Source organism: Mandrillus leucophaeus, unplaced genomic scaffold (assembly GCF_000951045.1).
Source record: "Mandrillus leucophaeus isolate KB7577 unplaced genomic scaffold, Mleu.le_1.0 Scaffold200, whole genome shotgun sequence".
NCBI lineage: Eukaryota > Metazoa > Chordata > Mammalia > Primates > Cercopithecidae > Mandrillus > Mandrillus leucophaeus.
This window is the reverse complement of record NW_012102033.1, coordinates 1,281,090-1,286,927: the sequence shown is the minus strand read 5'-3', so window position 1 is coordinate 1,286,927 and position 5,838 is coordinate 1,281,090. Positions and strand designations below refer to the sequence as shown.

Here is a 5,838-nt window from a genome sequence, read left to right as displayed (position 1 = left end):
CTCTCAGCTAGCCCCACCCCCGGCCCCCCTCCATCCAGCCTCTGATCCGTCTGTGGACTCCGAGGTCGGGTGCCTGTCACACGGCCCCTGGGACCAAGGACAGACTACAGCCCCTTGGCACCCACAGAGGCTTCCCCTCAGCCCTAACCAAGGAGCCCCCAGCGGAGGGCATGGGGGTGGGCCGCCCCACCAGGTATGTGCCTCCACGCAAGGCCCCGCTGAGCCATCCCTTCCTGCTCTGCTGCATCGTCCCCATCCACCTCCCCCAGCATCCCTGTCCTCAGCGTGGCCCCCTCAAGGAGGTCCTGTCTTTCCATCAGCGACAGGCTCAGCGCCAGGAGAATCTACCCCCAGGTTCAGTGCCGCCACCTCTCACCCCATCCCCATGTTATGCATTTTCTCACTGGCTTCCATCCTTTCAAACAAAGCCTCTCTCTCTCTCTCTGTCTCTCTCTCTTTCCCCCGCATCTCTGTCTCTCCCATCTCTCTGCCTCTCTGTGTCTTCACAATTTCATCTCCCCATGTCGCCGTTTCTTAAAACATTTCTCTTTTTCATTTTCCCAATTGCCTTGTCTACCTCTGTCTCCTCTGTCTCCCTCCATCTAGGTCTCTGTCCCCCCCCTCTCTGGGTCTCTGCCCCCCTCTGTCTCAGAGTCTCTGTCCTGTCACCGTCTCTGTTCCTTTCTCTCTGGGTCTCCGTCCTTTCTCAAGGTCTCTGTCCCTTTCCCTCTGGATCTCTGTCCCTTTGCTTCTGGGTCCCTGTCCTGCTTGGTCCCTGTACTTTTTCTCGGGGCACCCTCTCAACACCCCTCCTCCTTCCCATCTCTGCATGTCCTTGTCTTTCTGCAGTCTCTGCTTTCCAACCTGCCATCCAGCCCCCACTGGTAGGTGGGGAGCAGCGGGGAACACCCCTGGTTTTGGAAGAATGAGAGTGTTTATTTGGGTGGGTAAGGGTGGGGCCTGGGGGTGGGGCTTCTTGGCCTCAGATTAGACAGTGACTTTGACACGAAGTTGAAGCACCTTAAGCCCTGTATGTCCTTTATATGGAAACATTAAGCTGCTCTTGCAGGTCAGGTGGAGGATCCCTTTCCCTCCCGCCCTGCTTTTGCCAGGGGAGGGGGGTGCCCCGAGCCTGAGTCACAGCCAGCCTGGGAGCTGGGCCATGTTGGCCACAGACAGCCCCCTGGTGAAGGTCCCCGTCGGCTTTGGGAAGTAGACGTGGGTCTGCCTCACGGGGCTGAGGTGGGACTGGAGGATTTCAAGGGCAGAGCTCTGGGAAGGAAAGAAAGGCTTAGGACCCAGCGGGCATTCTCCCTGGCACTGCGGGGACCTGGCCAGCTCGTGGCGTTCCCTGAGCCTGTTCCCCAGCTGTGAAAGGGGGTGATGATCTTCACCTCCCGGCATCCTGAGCGGCCAAGGTGAGCAGCGGGGTCTGAGAGTCCAGTGGGGGCTGCGGGCATGTCGGGAGCTCACTGTGAGGCCTCGCCTGTACTAGGCGTGTTTGAAACCAGAGTGCTCTTGGGAAGACAGTGGTTTGGCACTCGGGCAGTGGCTCCCAGGAGGCCTGGGTGGGAGGCTAGGTTTTGCCACTCCTCTCCCCACTGGCTGAGAGACCTGTCACAAGGGACTAACCTGAGCCTCAGCTGGCTTTTCTGTGGAAAGCCACGTCCCTTCATCAAAGGGCTTTGGTGAGAGATGGGCAAGTCGGGGTGAGAGGTCCAGGCTGGGGACTGGGGAGCACAGGTCAGTGTCAGTGCCCATCTCCTCCCCAACCCACGGGGGTGGTTCCCGAGGGTGGAGCCAGTGCAGGCTGGGGATCCCCAGGCTGGGGAGGGCTGCAGGTGTAGACGCTGCATCCTGATGTTGCCCTCCAGACTGCCCCCTTGAGCAACAAGCCTATTTCCCCTTTTTGGGAGAACAGTCTCTAACATGCAGGGTTGTCAAGGGTGAGACAGAGTCAAGGTTGGGGTACATTGTGGTCGCCGGACACAGCCAGGCTGGTCCCCTCTCACCTCAGCCTCAGCTTTGCCTCTGTCAAGCGGGCCTAATGAACCCCAGCGAATGGCAGGGCTGCCCCGGTGGTTGTGGGAAGCAGGTGCAGGGCTTTGGGAGACCCAGTTGGTGCCAAACTTGACGTTGTCTCATGGTCTTCTTTTCAAATGGAGTGTGCCAGGCCCTGCCAAGAAACCCCTGAGGATCCCCAGGTTCCAGCACACATTGTTTAACCCCTGGTGTGGTTTGTCCTGATCCAGCCAGTTCCTGGGAAGTTCCCAGCACAGGGCCGAGTGTTCGGTAACCTTGCAGCGAACCCTGAGGGCGATGAGGGGTGCAGGTCCGTGCCTAGCCCTTTCCTTTCCTCCACCCTGACAGACTGACAGACTGCTGCCATTCCCTCCATTTCTTTGCTTCGTTTATTTTTTATTATTTATTTATTTTTGAGAGACAGGGTTTCGCTGTCTTCCCCAGGCTGGTTCTCAAACCCCTGGCCTCACGCGTTCCTCCTGAGTTGGACTCCCAAAGTACTAGGATTACAGGTGTGAGGCACTGCATCTGCCCTCTGTTTTTTTTTTTTAAAGAGATGGGGTCTCACTGTGTTGCCCAGGCTGCAGTGCAGTGGTGCCATCATAGCTCACTGCAGCCTTGAACTCTGGGTTCAAGTGATCCCCTACCTCAGCCTTCAGAGTAGCTGCATCACCATGGCTGGATAATTTTTGTTTTTAAGATAGGGTCTTGCTGTGTTCCCCAAGCTGGTTTCAGACTCCCGGTTTCAAACAGTCTTCCCACCTTGGCCTCCCAAAGTGCTGGGATCACAGCTGGGAGCCACCATGCCCAGCTCCCCCAGGCCTCCTGCCTTTCACAGATGAGAGAGCTGAGGCTCAGGAAAGGATGTGACCTGTCATCAGTCACACACCTAGTAAATGGCTGAGCACACTGAGTCTCTGGAAAAGGAAGCCAGGGATCCCAGGGGACATGGTAGGTGAGCAACAAAGCCAGGATCGGGCCCTTATCCAGAAGGCCCTTCCTGGTCTTTTAAGAAGTCCCAATTTCCCCACCTTAGAATTGAGGAAACCGAGACTCAGAAGGAGTTGCCAAAGATCAGAGGGTCAGGCATGAGCCCATTTCATTTATTTTACAATAGCTTCATTGAAATCTAATTCACATCGCATATCATACACTCATTACGGTGTACAATTCAATGGCTTTTAGTATATTCACAATTGTGCAGCCATCACAATTATTATTTATTTTTTTGAGATGAAGTTTTGCTTTGTTGCCCAAGCTGGAGTGCACTGGTGCAATCTCAGCTCCCTGCAACCTCCACCTCCTGAGTTCAAGTGATTCTCCCTCCTCAGCCTCCTGAGTAGCTGGGATTATAGGCACGCGCCACCATGCCCGGCTAATTTTTGTATTTTTAGTGGAGACGGGGTTTCACCATACTGGCCAGGTTGGTCTCGAAGTCCTGACCTCAAGTGGTCTGCCCACCTTGGCCTCCCAAAGTGCTGGGATCACAGGTTGGGAGCCACCATGCCCAGCTCCCCCAGACCTCCTGCCTTTCACAGATGAGAGAGCTGAGGCTCAGGAAAGGATGTGGCCTGTCGTCAGTCACACACTTAGTAATATGGCTGAGCACACTGAGTCTCTGGAAAAGGAAGCCAGAGATCCCAGGGGACATGGTGGGTGAGCAACTAAGCCAAGATCGGGCCCTTATCTGTATGATAAGAAGGCCTTTTCTGGTCTTTTAAGAAATCCCAATTTCCCCACCTTAGAATTGAGGAAACCGAGACTCAGAAGGAGTTGCCAAAGATCAGAGGGTCAGGCATGAGCCCATTTCATTTATTTTATAATAGCTTCATTGAAATCTAATTCACATCTCATATCATACACTCATTACAGGGTACAATTCAGTGGCTTTTCATATATTCACAATTGTGCAGCCATCACAAATAATTTTTTTTTTTTTTTGAAACGGAATCTTGCTTTGTCGCCCAAGCTGGAGTACAGTTGCGCGATCTTGGCTCACTGCAACCTCTGTCTCCCAGGTTCAAGTGATTCTCCTGCCTCAGCCTCCCGAGTAGCTGGCATTACAGGGGCGTGTGCCTGTAATCACCACACCCGGCTAATTTTTGTATTTTTAGTGGATACGGGGTTTCACCATGTTGCCGAGGCTGGTCTCAAACTCCTGACCTCAAGTGATCTGCCCACCTTGGCCTCCCAAAGTCCTGGGATTACAGGTGCCAGCCACCGTGCCCGGCCAGCATAATGTTTTCAAGGTTTATCCATGTTGTTTCATCTATCAATACTTCATTTGTCTTTATTGTAAAATACTATTCATTGGATGAATATGCCACATTTTATTTATTCATTAGTTGGTTGATACTTGGGTTTCCACCTTTTGGCTATTATGAGTAATGCCGCTGTGAACATTTGTGTACAAGTTTTTGCATCTGTTTTCATTTCTCTTGGGTACATAAGTATGAGTGGAATTGCTGGGTGATGTGGTAATTCTATGTTTAACCATTTAAGTAACTGCCAGACTGCTTCCTACAGCAGCTGCAAGTTTTCATTCCCCCCAGCAGTGTATGAGGGTGCCAATTTCTCCACATTCTTGCCAACACTTGTTTTTTTTATTACAGCCGTTCTGAGTGGGTGCAAAATGGTATTCCTCTGTGGTTTTGATTTGCATTTCTCTGATGGCTGATGATGTTGAGCATCTTTTCATATGTTTATTAGCCATTTGTATGCCTTCTTTGGAGAAATGTCTATACAGATCCTTTGCCCACTTTTTTTGTGCCTCAGCACTACAGATGTGCACCACCAGGCCCGGCTAATTTTTGGATTTTTAATAGAGATGGGATTTTGCCATGTTGGCCAGGCTGGTCTCAAACTCCTGAGCTCAAGTGATCCAGCTTCCTCGGCCTCCCAAAGTGTTAGGATTACAGGCGCGAGCTGCTGCACCTGGCCCCCTTTGCCCACTTTTAAATTGGGTTATTTGGGCTGGGCACCAGCCAACATGGTGAAACCCTGTCTCTACTAAAAATACAAAAATTAGTTGGGATGGTGGCGTGAGCTGTAATTCCAGATACTCAGGAGGCTGAGGCAAGAGAATCTCTTGAACCCGGGAGGCAGAGGTTGCAGTGAGCTGAGATTGCACCGCTGCACTCCAGCCTGGGCGACTGAGACTCTGTCTGAAACAAAAAAAGGTTGGCGGGGGGTGGTTATTTATCTTTTCATTATTGAGTTGCAAGGGCTCTTTATATAGGCTAGATACAAGTTCCTCATCAGGTATATGATTTGCAACTACAATATCTTCTCCCATTCGTGGGTTGTCTTTTCCCTTTCTTAAAAAATTTTTTTGAGACACAGTCTCGCTCTGTTGCCCAGGCTGGAGTGCAGCGGTGCAATCATAACTCACTGCAGCCTCCAACTCCCGGGTTTAAGCCATCTTCCCACCTCAGCCTTCCAAGTAACTAGGACTACAGGTTTGCATTACCACATCTGGCTAATTTTTAATTTTTTGTAGAGCAGGCCCCTTGCTATGTTGTCCAGGCTGGTCATGAACTCCTGGGCTCAAGTGATCCTCCTGCCTCAGCCTCTCAAAGCGCTAGGATACAGGTGTGTACCACCTCACCTGGCCTCTCTTCACTTTCTTGACAGTGTCTTTGGGAGCACAAAAGTTTTTTAGTTCTGGCCGGGTACAGTGGCTCACGCCTGTAATCCCAGTACTTTAGAAAGCCAAGGTGGGAGGATCACTTGAGGTCAGGAGTTCAAGACCAGCCTGGTCAACATGGTGAAACCCCATCTCTACTAAAAATACAAAAATTAGCCAGGCGTGGTGGT

The 5,838-nt window shown here is 51.9% G+C and overlaps 1 protein-coding gene across 2 annotated transcripts in view; it reads left to right on the top strand.

Moving 5' to 3' along the window:
- The window catches only part of KCNJ14 (potassium channel, inwardly rectifying subfamily J, member 14), a 26,233-nt gene that overhangs the window by 14,601 nt on the left and 5,794 nt on the right, over positions 1 to 5,838 (top strand). The window contains exon 1 of one of the 2 annotated variants that reach the window (XM_011979371.1): positions 1,070 to 1,418. The exons of the other annotated variant lie outside the window; for it this stretch is intronic. The gene's annotated coding sequence lies outside the window, so the exon portion shown is untranslated. Of the gene's footprint in view, positions 1 to 1,069; positions 1,419 to 5,838 lie in introns of those variants that run through there. 2 annotated transcript variants of the gene reach the window in all.